Source organism: Quercus lobata, chromosome 11, assembly GCF_001633185.2.
Source record: "Quercus lobata isolate SW786 chromosome 11, ValleyOak3.0 Primary Assembly, whole genome shotgun sequence".
NCBI lineage: Eukaryota > Viridiplantae > Streptophyta > Magnoliopsida > Fagales > Fagaceae > Quercus > Quercus lobata.
The window spans coordinates 55,327,543-55,348,463 of record NC_044914.1 but is presented as its reverse complement, the minus strand read 5'-3'; the positions used below and the strand labels follow the sequence as shown (position 1 = coordinate 55,348,463).

Genomic DNA, 20,921 nt, shown 5'->3' with positions numbered 1-20,921 from the left:
TTTGTATTCTTAATACACATGTCAAATTTTGTATCAATTGGATATTATTTACTATATAATCTATAAGTTTATATTTTATGGATAATTTGAAAGCACAAAAACTTGCAATTTAAACAATTTATTAATGAGATAGCTATTAATTTTTAATTTCCTAAAAATTTTACAAGCATAGAGGATACAAGATGAAGATATAATCCCATGGTGGATTTGTCAAAATTCATCTCCAATAAAAAGATATCGAGTAAAGTTGTAGTCTTAGACTACAACCAATTTTAAATCTAAACTTTATCTCAAAAAAATAATAATTGTTTCAGTACACTAACTATAAAACTTCGCCTTGTGACTAAATTAACTGACTAACACACTTTTGTTTTTATCAAAATAAATAAAAAACACACCAAATTTCATGACAAATTGACACTCTAAATTCTTAATTGTCTTCCTCATGGCAAAACCAAATATTAAGGGCATGTTTGGTATACTGTAAACTATTTATTGTCTTTCTCACAACAAAACCAAAAACTAAGGACATGTTTGATACATTGTAATAGACATTATAATGTAATGGTTATTCTTATGGTTTAGGTTTTTTTTAGTTTGATTATGCCTTTATTAAAGGGAATAGTTATTACTTATTCCTTATAAATAGCTATTATAAAATTAATATATTTCCATATAAATAAATTTTCCATATACACATAACAATTAAAATAATAAAAAATAATTAAATATAATTATATGAGTAAGATGTTTCCTAAAATGAATCTTAAGTTTTATTATATGGACAACTTTTAGTTACAAAATTGGTTGTAGTCTTAAACTACAACTTTACTCAAAATTCTTAAGTATTACATTTTCTGGCTCTCTAAAAAAAAAAAAAAAAAAAAGTATTACATTTTCTTCTTATATTTTCCATGCTTGCAAATTTTTTAGAAAATTCAGAATCAATAGCTATGTCATCAATAAATTGTTTAAATTGCAAATTTTTGTAGTTTAAAATTATGCATAAAATACAAGCTTAATGATCATATACTAAATAATATCTAATTTTATCGGATGTCTCTTTAGGGACATCCAATAAAATTGGAAAGGTATTAAGAGTGTAAAAAGCATACAGTTCAACTATTAGATTTTCAAAATATGTAGTAATATTTATTTTATTGAGTAAAGTTGTAGCATTAGACTACAACTAATTTTGGAACTAAACTCTGTCCATATTATATTATTATAATTGATGATGAGAGACTGCCACATCACCCATTAACTAAATAAAAAGTGGGGATTAAAACCCACTACCACTTGCCATTATATATTTAAAACAAAAGAAAGCCAAACCTCCATTACAAAATATAACACATTTTATTTCAATAGAAACTAAGTAAACCGCCTATACTCCCTCAAAAAACAAAAGTGAACTGCCTATACTCCTTAGTAAACCACCTATACTCCCTCAAAAAACAAAAGTGAGCCGCCTATACTCCCTCAAAAAACAAAAGTGAGCCGCCTATACTCCCTCAAAAAATAAAAGTAAACCGCTTATACTCCCTCCAAAAACAAAAGTAAACCGCCTATAAATCGGGCAAGCAAAGAAGGGGCCTTGCTAGCAGGCTATTACCATGGCCACGGACACACCTAGAATAGATCAACAAACACAATGACTTTAGTGTGACCTAAAGGAGAAGGAAAAACAAACCCCAAAACGTCATAGACTCTGAGTTTGATCTGACAACTGTCCATTGAAAAGCAACTGGGCTCTTAACTTGGTGTTGACTGTCGCTCCAAACAATTGACCCAAATTCGGACATGGATGCATCTCTTGCTCCCTCTACCACAAATGTAACAGTGTAATTCTGTTTGTCCCTTACTTTTCCAAAAAAAAAAGCGTTGGAGACTCTACTATCACAACCATCGATGGTGGCACATTAACAGTCACGTGATAGACAGACCAAGCAGCATCGACATTCATCAACTCAAAAAAGACGGAGCATGATGGGTAATTGAGTTCACCAGGGTTGGAAAATTTTCTCGAGCATGTAACATTGGAGCATTTGACAATGGTTTGGACTTGATTGACGGTGTAGTCCAAGGAGCACAAGAAGGGGATGTAATCCTCAGTTGAGATATTGTATATAAGGCTTAGAGAGAGGGCTTCATGTGAATCTACAGAATCGGCCCCATGAGCCCATGGGTTGGAAAGTGCTCCTCTAGCGGCATCTCGGAGAGGGGATTTGGTGTTGTCTTGAGTGTAGGCAGTACTCATTAGGGCAGATTTGATTGCACTTGGACTCCATTGTGGATGAGTTGCTTTTAACAGTGCTGTCAATCCACTTATATGTGGGCAAGACATTGATGTACCTATACTAATTCAATTAAGTAGTTGTCAAATGGAGTAATCTAGCTTTGTGAAAATCAAGTGCGACTATTGGTTTCAAACTAAACCATGGTTTGCTAATGCCATGAGCTGACTTCTTTTTTAGTGTCACCTAATTGGTTTGCTACTCCTAGATGCATTCCTTCTTTTTTTAAGTATTGATTTGATGATAATTAAATTTAAATGTTCCATGATTTACTCTAGATAGTGAAGGTAATGTATGAATATATATATATATATATATATATATATAGTAGAAGATTTTTGATTTCTTGTGATGGTTATGATCGGGTTGCAAAATAGTTGTTATGAAAGAAGTTTAAATATTGGCTAGGGCTTCATCCTATAGACATTGTAACTACACCATTGTATTGCAAGGAATTTGGCCAATATGCATGCTTGTGTGGGTGTCCATATTTGTTTATATTAACTACTGCTTATGACTAAAATCAAATATAAATCAAACAATACTTGTCATGTGCCCCAAATCCTAAGTAAGAAGCAACATATTCCTTAAAGAGAGCAAGAGTGTTAGTCAAAATATCCATGTCCTTTATGGTTTGGTGATTGGAAAATTTCCACCATTCACTTGGTCACTTTGCCAAAATTTTTATTAATTCATTTATTAAATTATTAATCCTGCTTCCAAACTTATAAAGAATATTTACCTATAGATTTTCTTTTAAAATATATGTAATCTAACCAATAATGCTTTGGATTACAAGGGTACTATAGTGCAACAACATGAAGAGTTGCCAGCAAGATAGCATGGTGAGAGATGCTAGGAGGATCCTTCAATACTTTTTGTCACTTATGAGGGTGAGCAAAAACAAAAATAGTAGACCACATATGTAAGATTTCAAAATCGCATCTACTTTGGGTTGATGCAATTTAATTCTGTGTTTTAAGTATTTTTGTTTTCTTTGATTGTTAAATATTATTCTATTGCATAATAAAAAATTAAAGATAATATATAAGAATATAATATATATTATTCTATTACATAACATGATTTGGGTAATTTGGTGTTATTGCTATATATATATATATATATATATTTCTTTTCATCTTACTTTATTCAATATTTAAACTCAACCGCATCCTCCATATAGTTAAATTTTTTTTATATTTTCTCTAATTTTTTATTTTAAAAAATTAAACATATAATATTTTATTTAAAATAAAATTGTACTCATTTTTTTTACATTTACATTTTCTCCAACCTTTCTCTGTCCTTTGGGGTTAAGTTTTGTTTTTGAATGTTATGTTTCCTTAGCTTTTCCACCTGAGTTGGCTAAGGCCTTGAGTTTTAAATTTATGACTACTCCTTTTTTTTTACTTAATGACATGTTAATATATGAAATGGAAAAGTAATTTTTCTAAGGTGATGAAATTAAAAGATTTATCAATTGGTAGGTTTGGAAATTGCAAAGCACGTCTATGATTTGTGAACTAGATACTAAGGGTATGTTTGGTAACTGTTTTTCTCCTTATTTTATGTTTTCAAAAACAATTTTCTATTTTTGAGATGAAAAAACTTGTTTGGTAACCCAAAATGGACAGAAATTAAAAACTGTTCTCAAAATTCAATTTGTGAAGGAAATTGAAAACATGCAAAATGCTGTTTTTAGTTTATAACTTTCAAAAGTTAATGAAAATACGCATTTAATTTAATGAATCTATCTCATTTAATGAGTTAGCATTAGATTTCAAATCCTAGTAACAACATATTTAGTATTTTCTATTTTTTTCTTCAATTTTTTTTTTTTAAATTTCAACTAACCAAACATGTTTTTAATTTCAAAAATACAAGAAAATTATTTTTTATTTATATTTCCAAGAACAAGTTTTTGAAAATAGAAAACTAAAACTGTTACTAAATATTTAAAAAATTTTCTTTCTTGTCTTTTCCTTTTTTCATTATTATGTGCTACCAATTGATATAACAAAGTCACATATCAAAAAAAAAAAAAAAAAAAAAATTTGATATAAGATAGTCAGCTTAACATTAGAAAGTTCTAGACTTGTATGTAAAAACAAAGATAGAGAAGAAATAGTACTTGATTTGATGTTGAATCCAGTGGGCCCAACAGCTTCAGACCATGTAGCCAAGATATTAACCACAGGCCCAATCACATCCAGCTTCAAGATATATGGGATCATCGTGTTAGGCGTTCTTGAACCAAACCCTGCGACCATGGGTGAAGGCCGCACATTTAACACGGTCCCACCAAAAGTTAGTAGAGCCGTCAGATTACGATTAGACCTCAAATACTTCTTGATCAAATCCCTACTTTGCACCCCACCGCTACATCTGGTAATAAGTGATTGTCAGCTAGCATTTCCTCACCATCTGCGACCATGTTCGCAAGTATCATCCCAACCCCACCTGGGTCGCGTACAACCTCTCATTTCTCCTCACGTGAGTTCACCCCTCTATTGCACACAACCACTTTCCCACGAACCAAATCCAGTTCAAGTGAACTCGGTAAACACAAGCTACTTCGTTTGTTTCTCAAATAAACCAAACCAACTGGTTTATTCCCCATTCCTTGTCCACTATATAGAGACACACCGGTGAACCGATTTTTGTTCCTGAGTGTAATATGAGCAAGGAAATCTCGGTCTAAAGTCTCGACTCCAACTCTCATTATCCATAGAGCCATATTGACTACAATGGCTAGCATGGGCCTGTTGGGCTTTGTGGAGCTTAGTTTTGTTTGATCTGGTTTCAACAACCTGACCTGACCCGAATAATGTTGCGTAATTTTTAATGGGAGATTTACTGAGGCTTAGTCCCCGAGAAAATTTTTTTTGGCCCGTTTGGCCCATTGTGGAGCCGCCTTTTGTAATTAGGGTTTTTATAGAGTCGGTTGCCGTGTCTTATATAGGGAGAAAAAAAAAAAAAAACATTGTAGCCGCAAGTTGTACTATTGTATTCTTCCCTGAAAATAATGAAATCCTTGCAACTCCGTGGACGTAGGCAAATTGCCGAACCACGTAAATATTTTCTTGTGCATGTGATTGTTTTTCTTTGGCATATGTTTTTCTCTATTTTTGTTTCTCATAGGTTAGGAATTTGTTGAAATTCCCTACAAGGCCCTCCGTTCTCAGCTGCACAAGAAACAAAAAAGCCCTTTCCAATTGTCGTAAAGGCTCCAAATGCAATGGGATCTCGAAAATATGGATAAGATCCACCATCGATAGAGAGTGAAAGAATATCAACACCATATTTTATAGCCCAATCCAAACCCGCGAGGATATCAGAACCAAAGCACACAGTGTTCCAACATACTTTATACATTGCAATGCGTGAGTGGCCATCTTGCGAGCTGTACCCTTCGCGTAATTGAAGAAACTGGCATTAGCCAATAGAGACCTGGCTACAATGCTTGCGGTGTGCGTCCCATAGCTTATTGCAACAAATTTAACATTGCAATAACTAAAATATCAATTATTTTACAATTTATTGTAATGACAAACATGAAGCTGCAATGAATATATTATGACAATGATCCAATTCCAATTATTTTGCAATCTATTATAAAAAAAATATATATGAAAAAATTAACTATTACAATAAATATACTGTTGCAGTAATTTGAACCCAAATTATTTTTGTTAATTCTTTACAATCTATTGTTATAAAATTCATGAAATAATAGCCTATTGCTACAAAATATTTGAAGTAATAAATTGTTTATTGCAATAGCAAATATATTATTACATCAAAATTTTCATTAAAATATTTAAGATTTATTGCAACAAATTTTTTTGTAGCACAGAGTTTTTATCTCAAATTTTATTGTAACACTTCGCATAAACTATTGCAATGACTTTGATGTTATTGCAACAATTTTTTTTTTTTGTTGTAATAAACATTTTTTGTTTCAATGAATCGAATCGTTGAAGCTTTTAGACTCGGGCAGATACCACTATCCTAGAACACCGATAATAACGTCGTGGGAGGCTTGTTTGAGGAAATGAGTGTTTTGATTGTTCGGTGTGAAGGCCAAGGAACTCGGGTGTGCGAGTGGCATGGAGGGGATAAGGGGTGTCTTTGTAAACACTGAGGACTAAGTTGGATCAGTGGAGTGATTTGACTTGGTCCGAGTTAAGTTTGGTAGCGAAGCCATTGAATGTGTCGATGTAAGTGTAAAGGTGGGATGAATTGAAGTCAGAGAGAGACTAGAGCTGAGCGGAGTACTAGTCGTGGTGAGTGGCATAAGGGAAAGGCTTGTCTTGGTGTTTCATGTGAACGATATAAATTTGCTCAACCGTGGATGAAATTGAAAGGAATGGCAAAAAGATAAGGAGAGCAAAGAAGCAAAGAAAGGCTTGGGAGAAACCCATGGGTGTTTTGAGTTTGAGCTATGTTGACTTGCCGACTGTAGTTGTTATTTATAATTGCTTTCATCATTTCTGTTTCTCTTTATATAATGGGATCTTTTAATGACCCCTGTAAGTTGCTGTTAACAGTAGCTTTTGCAAACCATGTTGATTTAGAACATTCATTATTCCTATCAAAAAAAGAAAAAGAAAAAAAATGTACATTCATTATCCAACCATCAAAAATAGTATATGATTTCATTATTTATTATCCAACCATCAAAAGCGCACGCGCATTATCCAGTATTGTAATAAATAAAAACTTTAAAATTAGGATTCAGATGTAATACACAGGGTATTGCATCTGATGCAATAGTAAGATACAGCTGAGATTGAAAGTTGAAAAAAAAAAATCTTTCAATCTCAACCATTGAATAAAAAAAAGTTAAAAAATTAAAGTTAAAAATAAAAATGATAAAAATTAATATGAGTAGGTGTACTGTAATTGCACCTGGTGCAATAGCCTAGGTATTGCACCGAATCCAAATCCATATTGTACTGCAGTCATTGATACATGCGTTATTTCTATTTATATAACCCATAAGTCTAGGTGCAAACCAAAATGCACAACTTCAAGCTTTAATGTCGCCCACATGGCTAGTAGCATAAAGGTTCCGTAGATTATGATGGGCATATCTGTTGCTAACATGCATAAAAAAAAAATATGTTGCTAACTATGTCATGTAAGTGGGAATACTTTAAATTTTCTTAAACAAAATCTAAAAAGTTGTCATTGGAATTTTAAAAAGCCCTATATGCTAGTCAAAATTGCCAAATATTATCATTGGTTAAAATAATTAACAATCTACTACTGATTAAGAAATAAATGGCAAAATATAACTTTTTTAAAATTCGAGTTTTTACATGTAATTCGAGTTTCCATCAACTCGAGTTATGTGCTAACTTGACCTTTTTTTAAGAATTAAAAAGTTCACGGGGAACTACGCAAAGTGGAACTTGAGCTCTGTACAATCGAGTTCTGTGAAAATTTGAATAGGAGAATGAAACTCAAGTTTCACCTATGAAACCCAACAATTATGCACTTTAGTCTTCAATCAGTGCAGCTAGTTGCCAAGGAACTTTCTTTTCCAAATTGAAGTCATCCATGTTGCTGAGGAACTTCCTAGTGCTGATCAAAACAAGATGTCAACAAAGTGGGTCTTCAATCAGTGCAACTGTATTAGTTAATGCTTTTTGAAATCCGAGGAGTTGTGAACTCTTTGCCATTACCTCAATGGTCAAAAACACCTGCTGCCCTCTACAACTAGTCAGTGATCACCCCTCCTACAATTATTTTGATCTGCCACTTGCACTCTCAAACATAAATTTATTTTTGTGATGCATAACTCAAGTTCCACAGAGTTTTTGAATTAAAAAATTTCAAGTCAACAGGTGCCATTATAGAACTTGAGTTTGTGGAACTCGAGTTACATATCAAACTCGAGTTTTAAAAAAGTGATAAATTCTTGAATATTTTCTAAATAGTGGTAGATTGCTAATTATTTTGGCCAAAGATGATATTTGGCTATTTTCACCCCTATCTACCCCTACCCCTATTTTTTCTCACCTTTTGGCCTTTACCTCAGCCGTTGCCTTTCCCTTCCTCTTTCTTCTTTAATCTTTTCAATTCTTCGTTGACAACTACAAAATTCTTGTCTTGTCTTGTTTATTTTATTTTATTTTTTGGTCTTTTTGATTTCAGTTTTAGTTTTTGTCATTTGATCCATTTATATATTATAAAAAGTGTTATCATATTATTACATGTAAAGTCATTCTGTCAATTCATTGTATATTCAAGTATCTAATTCTTCATTTTATATTCAAGTTAAATATTGTATATATTATGTATTCTTCTGGTTCTTATGGTTCATCTTAATAGGTGATGGAGGGTGTATTAGTCATTTTACTAGCTACCGTTAGTGATATTACTTACGTGCCTAATGTAACAATGACTTGGTATTTTCTTTAATGACGTGGCATGTTTTCATCTATCCAAACACTACAACAATTTCACCGCTATCACTTTCTCTTTGCAGATCGTCTTTCTCTTCTCCGCTGATTCAACATTAAAAAAAGAAAAAAAAGAAAAAAAAGCACCCATGAGAGAGAAGGAAAGAAAAAGCCAAGCCTTGCTACTGCAGGCAACAGCCCAAGCCCTAGCCCTAGTTGTTGCCAACGATAGCATTGCTTCTCTCGCACAACCACTGAACCATTGCCGCCTCCCTCAAATTAAAACCTAATACAGTTTGCCCTGCCCTCTTGAAGAATCTCATGGGAATCAAACATAATTGAATTTATCTTCCCAAACTACAATTCATTATTAGTTATATTACTATTTTGTAAGGCCAAAATTGAATCCCTTCGCATTCTTATACAATAGGATAGTCTTGAAAATTGATACATTCATTAGCAACAAGGAAAGAAGCTAGACAATATGGCTTGGTTATGGTCCACCTTGCACCAAAGTTGATTCTGGGAAGTGGGAAAAGGAAAAAGCCACTCACAATACAATCCTATATACCTTCAGTATACATCCTTGCATAGACAATATAAGCATTGTCATGAACTTATACAAAATACAAAATACAATAGGTTCAAAATACTTTGAATATTGTTTCTAACTTGGAAACTATTTTTTTTAATTTTTTTTTAATTAAAAACATGCCACATTATTAAAAAAATGTCAAGTCATTGTTCTGTTAGTCACGTAAGTAACACCACTAACGGCAGTTAATAAAATGACAAATACAACTCAGTTTTAAAACTTGAGAGACCAATTATGCACGCTTCAAACTTAAGGGACCAATTGCACACACATGACAAATTTTAGGGACCAATAGTATAGTTTTGCCAAAATTTAATATCAATTTCCTTTGTCTCTAAACTCACAGCCTACCTAAAATTTGCTTATACAAACAAAAAAAAAAAAAAAAATCAGCCTTGAGAACAACGAAAGAAAACATGATGAATGGGTGATTATGACAATGAGATCAAAATATAACTTTGAGAAAATGCCACAAAAAAAAAATGACACAAAAATAGTGTTTTCAAGATTAAATTCCTCTCAATTCAACAATATTCTTTACGCATCAAAATTAGGACAAAAAGAAAAAGAAAAGAAATGAAAAGAGTGAGAGGGATGATTTTCAGAAAATAATTTGTTCCGCAATCTTGATATAATCACCCAAACAAATAGATATAGTTAACCTCCAGTTTCCTTAGTTTTTTGTTTTAAATTTCTATTCTTATAATTGAAATTAGTAAATTTGCTAGCAAAAGAAAGTAAATATAAGGAAAAGAAATGATATATATCAATCCCAAAGCATTTTTATTTATAAAAACATAAGCACTGATAAGATCATTTTTTTAGGGGAGAGAGAGAGAGAGAGAGAGAGAGACGATTCTAATCGCAAAATTCATAGAAGGCCATGGTCTCCTTGATATCTAAGTGGTTCCATCTCTGTAGTTAATTAATTTGTCACAAAATTCTAGTAAAATGATATTGATGATTTTCACCAATTAGAGTAAGATTATTTATAGAGTTAGTCTGATATATTTAAATAAATCCATAAATTAGATGGATATCTATGATTTTTGCTTGAATTAGAGAAACAAACATAGATCTAAATAGTTATTAAGTTAGTAGGTTAATCAAAAGCCAATAAGTATTATTTGTTATATTTAAAGGCTTTTTGTCACATTTTTTTTTATTAAAAAAAAAAAAATTGTAATCATGTATTCATATAGAATGAGGATTAAGACCCTCTAAATTTCTAGTGTAACTCCATGATAGAATTTCTAAAATAATCCAATCCATCTATTTTAATCACATGACAAAATTCAATCTATTTATTTAAAAATAAATAGATATGATTTTTTAAAAAATATGGTCAAGTTACTCTAAAATCTCTAAAGATCTTAATCCATGGCATGAGTATTATTAGAAGTTTTCACTTGCATCTATGTGTATATATTGGGGTTCAAGTGAATGAAATTTTTTGTGAGTTTTAGTTAATACTAGTAAAGTTTCTTATCATCGAATAAGAGATCAAAGTTCAAGTGTCGCCTACATAATTTAAAAAAAATAAATAAATAATTGGAGTCTTGGTTTGATGGTAAAAAATAATTGTCATGGAGTGAACAACCATAGGTTCAAATCCAATCATATACATAAGAGAGAGAAGAAAAACAAAAAACGAAAAAAAAAACTCCAACCTTGTTATGATCCTAGTACCCTGTATATGAGCTCTTAGACACCCTCCATTGCAAACCAGCTTTCAAGAGTGAGTTCTATATATAAGTTTGTATCATTTGGTATAAGAGACAATCACCACCTTAAGTAATCAAACGTTACTATAGATGAGTGGAACTTTCAAAAAAGAGAAAAGACTACTATTGGGTCAGTGTCCCCTAAGTGAGCCGTCAAGGACGTCAGATGTGAAGCATGGTGGTATGTTATGATCCTAATGTCCCGCATTACTTAAGTGTAAGCTTAAACATGTATATATAAGCTCTTGAGTACTCTTCCCTGGCAAGTCATTTTTCAGGGGTGAGTTCTACCCATAAGTTCTTAACAAACCTTGACTTTTGTACTTGTTCAAGTTATGTAATTGGTTTGGGTTTATTAGATGAGTTAAATACATGGACTAAGATTCTCTATAATTATTACAGCAACTCTACTTTTTTTTTTTGAGAAAATACAGCAACTCTACTTAATATTTAAAAAAATGTTGACTATTATCATTTTAGTATCTATTTAAATTATTGATGATATGACTAAGTCCAATTCACTCTTTTCAAAATGAATAAATATGATTTTAAGAACTCCATAATAGAGTTAGCTTAAGTATTCTAGATGATTCTAATTGTATATGTATATGGGTTGAATTCAAGTTATATATACTTGTTATAATTTTTGATAATGTTATACAATTCAATATTTTTTTATTGAACGTGTATTTTGACAAATCCATTGTAAGATTACATTTTCTTTTTATAGTTTATACACTTTATACTTGTGAAGTTTCAAAATTATTATAAATTAATAAATATCTCAATATATATATATATATATTTTTTTTGCATGTTAAAATTATATTCATATAAGTTTATGGATTGAATAATAAATAATATCCAATTAATATAAAATTGACTTGTGTGGAATACAATTTTTTGTTTTTCTCTACAAATTTTTGATAGACATTAATTTAAATTTTGCTATTTCCTCTCATCACGGCACAAATTTTTTTTTTTTTTCATATGAAGTTCTTCAATGTGGAGACTTTTTGTTCATATCAGCTTCTTCAACTTGGAGTGTGTGTATATATATATATATATATATATATATGATAAAATTATGATTTTTTACTACCAACCATACAATTTTCTACTTACAACAACCTTGCAAGGGTATGTATTTTTCATCAAATTGAATTGATTTTGTGTATTTGTCTTGTCTTTTGCTAACCTAATTTCCTTAAGTTTTATCCAATTTATATGCTTATAGTTTAAGAGGTGATTTTATATTATTTTTTATATCATATAAATTTTTTTGCTATTAACTGTAGTCTGTGCATGTTAGATTTTTCTTTTTATAATTCTTCTCTCACGATCTCCCTTATTTTTATTAATATTAATTGTTTTAGTTAACTATAAAGATAAAGTGGGTTCCAATTTTGTATATCATATATGAATTCCAATGGTTATATGTTGTTTTCATCCTTTAATTTTGATTTTGAGGACAATCTTATTTTTAGCATTAATTTGATCATAAATTGTTTATAACAATTTTTTTTTTTTGATTGTTTACATTAGCCTTAATTTTGATTTAGAGGACAATCGTATTTTACAGTTATTATTCATGACTCTTAGATTAGAAGAATCAACTCAATGATATTTTGGTAGAAGAAAACACAATCAACCACAACAACTCATCTTTTAGTAATTGGTTTCTCCAAAAAAAAAAAATCTTTTAAGAGTTGGTATATACTAACATACATATGCATGCATAGAAACTTTTTTTTTTTTTTTTTACTATAATAGCTTACAATATCAATCTATGAAGGAACTTTCCTCCATCAAAGTGAGCACCTTCAACATTACCATGATATAAAGAAAAGGAGAATGCATCTCTAATTTATTAGTTATTTTTATTAAAGTTCTTTTAGATAAATATCATACTTTTTTAATCTTGATATTAATTTGATGATAAATTGTTGATAAAATTTTGATTTTGATTTTGATTTTTTTTTTTTGGCTTATAGTGTTTTATCATGAAATCAACATTGTAAAAGATGATTGGAATATAGAGTAAGAGTCACAAGAATGTGGGAGGTACTTAATATTAAAGCAAATAATGAACTTATGAGTCTTGATTTGGTGCTACTTCATGAGAAGTTAAGTTTTAAAGTAAAATAATAAAATTACATTTATGTCTTCAAATACAATTTTATTTCATTTTATTTTTATTAAGTCTTCTCTCATTTTTTTTCAGAATAACCTTATTTATGCAAGTATGAGAAAATCATTTGTTGATTATTTTAGAGATACACAAGACATGGGAGGCATCACCACCACCACTGACCTATAGGCAAGTATTTTTTACACTTTAGATGCACTTGATTTATCTTTCAAATATACATACGGTTAGTTTGGTTGTGTACACTATAGTTGTTTGCCTTTATTTTTATTTTATTTTTTTGGTTAAAGAGTTGACAATGCTGAAATAACAAGAGTTACAAGAATAAAATGAAGATCAATTATAAATTTAATCAAGATCTATAGATTCAATCAAGAAAAGACAAAGAATAAACTATTCTTACAACGGACCATATAAGCAATAAACATTTGAAGGTACTAATATAGTCATACATTCATTTCACACAATAAATTAGTAGTGAATTACAAACTCATCTGCTTGAATTATGCACATTTATTTCATAATAAATTTGTTTTCAAGTGTTTTGAGCCTAATAATTAATAGTTTTTTGGCATAAACTTTTCCTTTTGCTTAAATTAGTTGAACAACATTGAAATAACAAGAGGTACAAGATTAAGACGAAGATCCATTATGAATGAACAATGACGACGAGCTACAAATTCAATCTCTAAAAGGAGTGGGGGTGGGGGTGGCGGGGGGAGTGGGGGGGGGGGGGGACACTATTCAAGAATCAAATATTTGTGCAAGAGAACATTCATCCTCAAAAGAAGCTAGTTTCCTTTAAAGATCTGTTATGCTATGACAATCAACAAAAGTCAAGTACAAACTCTAAACAATGTTGTAGATCCAATAAATACAAAATTCTAATGCAAATAATTCGATACATGTCTCATTATAGCACAATAGGTATATTAGAAGATAATTTTTCATTGAGATGTTATCATTTTATATTTGATGATTGTTACTACAATTTATTTTGTTTGTTATTATATTATATAAATGAGAAAACATGCGGTCAGGAGCTGGCGTAAAAGGCCATATTTACACCACCAATCAATGTTTGCCACGTCATACATTTAATGAAAAACCCATACACCCTATCACACACAATTATATTCCTCACATACGTATCAGAGAGCAGACTCTATCAAGCACGCCTACACCTATTCCATCTACTCCTCTACTCTTACCACCAGACCGGAACTCCACCCTCCCAGTGGCGCCGCCGCACACATCGTTCTGGAGCTGGCGCCACTGCACCTAACCTCAAGGTTTGTTCTGATTTCTCTTTATTGTTTGATTAGTTATTTCCCCAAACTTTGTGTTTCGAAAATTTGATGGGTTTGGGTTATTTTTTGGATATCAATTTGTTCATATTGGTTTGGGTTTTGTTGATATAGTATGGATTTTGCTTCTTATTTGTGGTATTTTCATAGGTTTTGGTTGGATTCTTAAGTGGTAGGTTTATACCTAAAAAAATTTGATTGTATCAAATAAGTTTGCTAACAAAGAGAGTGCCGTTTCATGTAATTTTGGGCCTCAATCACAGAATTTGCTATTATCTACTACCTTAAATGAAAAAGTAAATCATCTTGCCAAACTTAGTTTAGAGAATCCTGTTATGATTGGCCTTAATAACAAGAAGATACAGCCTATATTATCATCTGAAGATTTTGGATCTTTAGGATTTGATGTGAATGATGTATTTCAATAGCTTGATAAATTGACGAGCTCTCCAATTGCAGATTTTAGGGTTCCATCTCAATTAATTCAAAGATATGTGAAAGGTTTATGTTGATATAAAGCTTGATTTTGTGAATCTTTAAGTGGCACTCTATATCTTGAATCAGCTTCACATGAGAAGTACTCTGGAAAGCCTCAAGAGTTTAAAATACATTCTAATAGCACATTTCATATCCCCGTTAACGATGCTCACCAGGTAAACAATCCTATGTTTGATGTTTTCTAATGGCATTAGAAGATGCTATCTAATGATGTAATTTAGAAGGGTAATGTTGGCTTCAAAGAACAACTTAGAGGATGTTTTGAATCCATCTAGAATTTCAATTATTCTATAACTGCTTATATATGTCTTACACACACTTCTCATCATTGACCTATTCCAACAAGCACGAATTAATGATCAGTCTTTCTTGACAAATTTTACTTCTTTTCCCAGGCGAAGTCAATGGATTCTAGCAGGATGGCTTACACCTCCAAGCAAGATGTCAGAAGTATGGCAAGGTTTGTCTTCCTCATAATTTGTAAACTTCTACATCCAGTCGTAGAACATGAAGAAGGAAATAATTGTTTGACTAGCTCATGTTACATAGAAGAAGCAAGAACGGTTGGAACTCAAAAAAAGTTCCGAATAGGTTCCTTCTATTTTATATCTTAATAGTTGAAATTTGTAGTGCAAGGAAATAAAGATTTTGTTTTATAAGATTTCCTATTTTGATTATAATGTTTGTTCTTAGCAGTGTTTTTGTCTTGAATCTAGGCTTGTTATCTATATTTCTAGGTTTGTTATGCATATTTCTCAAGTCGATTGTATATTTCTAGGCTTGTTTTGTATATTTTTGAGTTTGTTAGTCATAGTCTTTTTCTTTGTATAAAACTTAAGCTCACCTATTTGTTTTGATGTTATTTTAATAGGATGACAAAAATTCCTCTTAAGGCATTGATACTGTGGTTGATTGGGTACCTTTCGGTTGGCATGGAGTTTGAGACTAAGTAGCGTGGATACTTCCACAATGTGGTTGATTTTGAAACTTAGTAGCATAAATAGTGAGGAATATGGCTATGTGACTTATAAATTTTTTGTATTCTACATTGGCTCTGATATGACACAAGCTTGTCTGAAGTTGCAAGGAGTGCATGTTGCTAATGCTGATAGAGAGCATATTGATAATGTTGATAAGGGCGCAGAGATAAGTGATGGCTGATAAGGCATGCTTGCTAAGGATAGAATGCTTGTTGGTTGCCCAGTTTTGGTCATATTTTGGTCAGATTATCAAACTTGGATAATTGTCTGCATATTTTAGAATTGTAGACAAGTGTAAATTGCAACTTTGTACAATGGATTATTGGAGAAATTTGTACCAGAGCTAAGCAAATTATCACTAGATTAGTACGAAAGGCTAACAAGTTGGAAGCTAAAATTCTGCAGTTAGAGAAGGCTAATTAGTTTGGCATGTGAAAGCAAATGGCCAAGGACTTGTATTTAGAATAGGTGAATTGTAGTTTAGTTATTGTAAAAGATTGTAGCGAGAATTGCTTTGAAAAAGTAGTCAGTTTCTTATCTTATTTGATGTAATGACAATTGTAATGGCCACTCGTTATATTATATTGTAATGGAAATTGAAATGCATTTCTTGTGATGGAAATTGGCATTTAGTTGATTTGCCTTAATATTGTTCAACAGCTTGTTCAATATAACACCACATAAGCTTGTTCAGTATCACCATCATATTGCTCAATAGCTTGTTCAAAAAAAAAAAAACCACCACGTAAGATAAATAAATTTAGTCGAGTTGCTTTAATATTTAGTTGTTAACATAAAGGTTTTGTAAACTATTATCCAACAAAAAATAGGATACTTATGTCTAGTATCACCACCATATAAGCTTAACCAAAGGTCTTACCTAAGATCAACATAAAATAGGTTACTTTTGTCCATTAACACCATCAAATAAGCTTATGGACAGCTGTACAAAATAGTAACCATAAAAGGTTCAAACAATCAAAGGTCCTAATATATAAAAGGTCCTACAAAACTAGCACTACTACTACCCTTCAATCTTTTCCAGCTCAATTTCCAGCTCTTCCTTTTCCATATCTACCAACTCTACTACTTCCAACAACACTTGTTTGGGTTGAGACCTATAATAATAGATACATTTGACCATATGGTAAGCATGTATGCCCAACAAGATCAATGACCAAAATACTGGCAATATGCAAATAGCAAGCACAATGTGTAGTATATAGAGAGTAGAGAGAGTTATGTGTCAATTACCCAAGGTTCTATAGTGCAAAACTTTGAGGTGGTCCAGGCTGTAGAATGGCTCTCTTGAGTCTTGAACACTTCCTAAGAATAAGACACAGAACATGTCAATTGTGAACACTTCCTAGGTTGGATGTTAGTTGTGGCTTGTTATTCTTTATGTTTAGTTTGTAACTTGATTGATTATTGTACTTGGGGCGATTGATTGTAATGTCCCCAATTGTATACATCCTATATGCTTGGGTAACTATTTTTTTGGTATCAATAAAGTTCCATTACTTATCCAAAAAATGGCACAATACTAATAGTAATACCATTAAAAAAAAAGGGAAAAATGCATAAACCCCATGTGGTTTCTTCGCAAAACACAAAACCCCACACGGAACCCCATTTCCATTCCTTTTCTTCTTTTTTCCTTTCCATTACTTAATCAACCAATACGGCTACCTAATGTACAACGGACACTCACAACATGCCCATTTCAAATTAACATGGCCATTTCAAATTAGTTTTTCATTTTGCTATGAATAAAAAGCCTATTAGGGAAGAACAAAAGAACAAACTTGAAGTGCCCCAAAATGTGATAGTCTTTCTTTCTTTTTTTACTAAGCCAAATTTGGTATACAGTAGAGAGTAAACAAAGAAATATTACTACTTGTATCAAAGATCTACACAAGACATGACCCAAAGAAATGTGAGTAATCATATAGAATTAAAACTTAGAGATCTATAGCCACTGCCACTAGAGAAATGAAAACAACGAAAACACAATAGATATTTTAAGCAAAATGAGTCCATATAGCTGATTATCAAAAGAACTGTTATTTTTAACAAAATTAATTAATTAATAATTTACAAAAAAAAAAGGAACAGAAATGAAATTTGGATCCACAATCTACTACAGCAAACTATGGTCCGTTAAAATTCTGAGAAAATGTAGTAAAATTAAATTTTTAAAAAGGAAGTTTTTGAGTAAATGAATCTACCACTAGTAACTCACTAACTAACTTGTTCCCTTTAAATTACATTACATTACTCCAATATTTCAGAAACCAAACACAGCCAGCCCAACATGAATGATATGTAAGTATTAACATAAAGAATCCAGACTAGCTGGAAAAAAAAAATCACAATCAGATTTTTTTTAGGGTTTGAACCTACCACTTAAGAATCCAATCAAAACACCAAAAAATAGCAAAATCCATGCCAAATCAACCACACCTATACTACTATGAACATATTGATATCCCAAAAAAATTATCCCAAACCCATCAAAATCACGAAATCCAAAAATAGGAGAAACAGAAAATCATAAAAGTACAAACCTTGAGTTCGGTGCGGTGGCGCCAGCTCTAGAGACGACGTGTGCAGCGGCTGGGTGAAGCTTCGGTGCTAAGAGGAGAGGAGGAATTTGATTTGGGGTTTGTTTAAGACTATCGTGTAGTTTGATTAGACATGGAAAAATGGGTCAGAATTTTTTGACCTGACTCGTTTGACCTGCAACCCAATTGACCCGCAATCCAATTGACCCGACCCCGACCTGCTCTGCCTGTTTTGCCACGTCTACCAACGTTAAGTAGATTGAAATTGAGGTATAATTCTTATAAAATATTTACTTATTCTTCTTTATTTAATATGTTATGTACTCCATTATAGTTTGTCTGCCACCTTCATTTTCTCTTCCTATTTTAAACAGATCAAAGATTATACCAAGATTAGCTTCTAGAAAGCTGGAACAAGAGTTGTACTAAATTTGGGTATCAAGTGTTTAGTGGTAATTGGTAAGTGGTAACAGTATCACTAGTAAAAATCTAATCACAGTTAAGGAACTTAGAAACAATTGACAGATTGCATCTATTTATTAAAAAAAAAAAAAAACTTGTTTGAAAAATACGAGTCAACTCGACCCGTCCTACAGCCTGACTCGACCCGCGACCCGATTGACCCGTTTAAAAATGACCCGTTTTGACCCGCAAACCTAATTGACCCGACCTAAACTTGACCCGACTTACCCGTTTTGCCACATCTAAGTTTGATTGAGGAGTGAAGGTTTATGAGCTGTGAGTGTGTATTAGAATGTATTGACTTTTCATTAAAAAGCTGATGTGGTACTATATTATTGGTGACATAAAAGAGCTGGTTTACGCCAGCTCTGGACATAAGGTATTCTCTATATAAATTTATAATAAAATCGTGCATCGCACGACCTTTAGCTAGTATATATATAAAGGTTAAAGCCCAGCAAGGCATGGAATTTACCTTACAAGTAAGCTTAGCTTTCAATTTTAAATCAATAAGATTAGGAATGAAAAGTTTTTCACAATCCTTTACACAATTTTTTAGATGATAAGTTAAGCTTATACTAATAAAAATTATATTGTTCCAATCATAAAACTTATATAAAAATATTTTATTTCCTCATTGATTTTAAATAGTCCATAGCTCTAACTATCACTTTGGGGTGTGTTTGGATACCGCTTATTTTGCTGAAAACAGAAAATAGAAAACACTATAGCATAATAATTTTTAAATATGTGAATAGTACCGTAAAACCTATTTTTAATGAATTTTTTGTTGAAATAAGAGGTTTGTGGGTCCTGTGAATAGTATACAGGACCCACTGGAAATGCCAACAGCCACAGAAATGTGCGGCTATAAAAAAAAAAAAAGGAAATGCAGATGCAATAAGCTGGCTTTTCATGAGTACCCAAACGGGTACTTAGCCACTTCCTTATGGTTAGTTTCAATGCATATTAAACACCTAAAGATTACTTGAAACAATCATTTTCTCTATAAACTTAAAAAAAAAAAAAAAACACTCTCACTTTAAATTAAAACCTTATTCCCTAAACCCCTAATATCATCTTGACGGCCTTTTCACTCTCTCCCCTCTCTCCAAGTGGATTTGCTTTTGGATTTTGTACTATGATTAGCTATTTAGCTAGTTGCTATTTGCAAACTTATTTTATATTTTGAACTCGAAACTTAGAAATTGGAACTATTTTCCAATTGTGTTGATGATAGTTATTTTGGCACTTGGTAGCTATTTAAACATTAGGCAAACTTTTTGGATACATTGTATTAATATTTAAGTATATTTGTTTCATTAGTTTAAAGTATAGGTATAGCCATATCCACAAAGATCACGTGACAATTCATGATATAAATATGGCATCATATTGATGCAAATCTTTGCTTTTTGTTTTTGTTTTTGTTTTTTTGTTTTTTTAAACGGATGAATTCGTACTTTATGAGATTATTTGACATATAAAGCTACTACCAATGTATTTTTTTGCTTTTTCTCTAAAAAATTAGAATCTTACTATCCACGATCCGATTCTACAATCCACAATTTTATGAACCTTCCACGATCCTATATAGGATCCTGATTTTGACAACCTTGGCTATTGCAGAATATACTTGTCTTACCTTTCTGCAGTGCAATAAGGTTTGTTTGTTTTTTTTTTTTTTTTTTACAACATGAATGACTATTCTCCACTTTTTACCAAATAAATATTTCTCCACTTTCTACGCATAAACACTAAAACCCAAAAATTTTGATGCAAAACCACCATAGATTGCCACACGGTACATTTGATGGCATGGACAAGGAAGAGGAAGTGCTTCCAATGAAAAGCCATAAATTAAAAGGTTGGGAGCTGAAGATTGATATATTTGGTCTTGTGCATATTAAGTACTTCAATCTTCCAACTAAA

At 31.5% G+C, this 20,921-nt stretch overlaps 1 pseudogene; it reads right to left on the bottom strand.

The window, feature by feature from the left end:
• Nucleotides 1-1,670: 1,670 nt before the first annotated feature.
• Nucleotides 1,671-7,268, bottom strand: LOC115967194 (annotated as a pseudogene).
• Nucleotides 7,269-20,921: the final 13,653 nt, after the last annotated feature.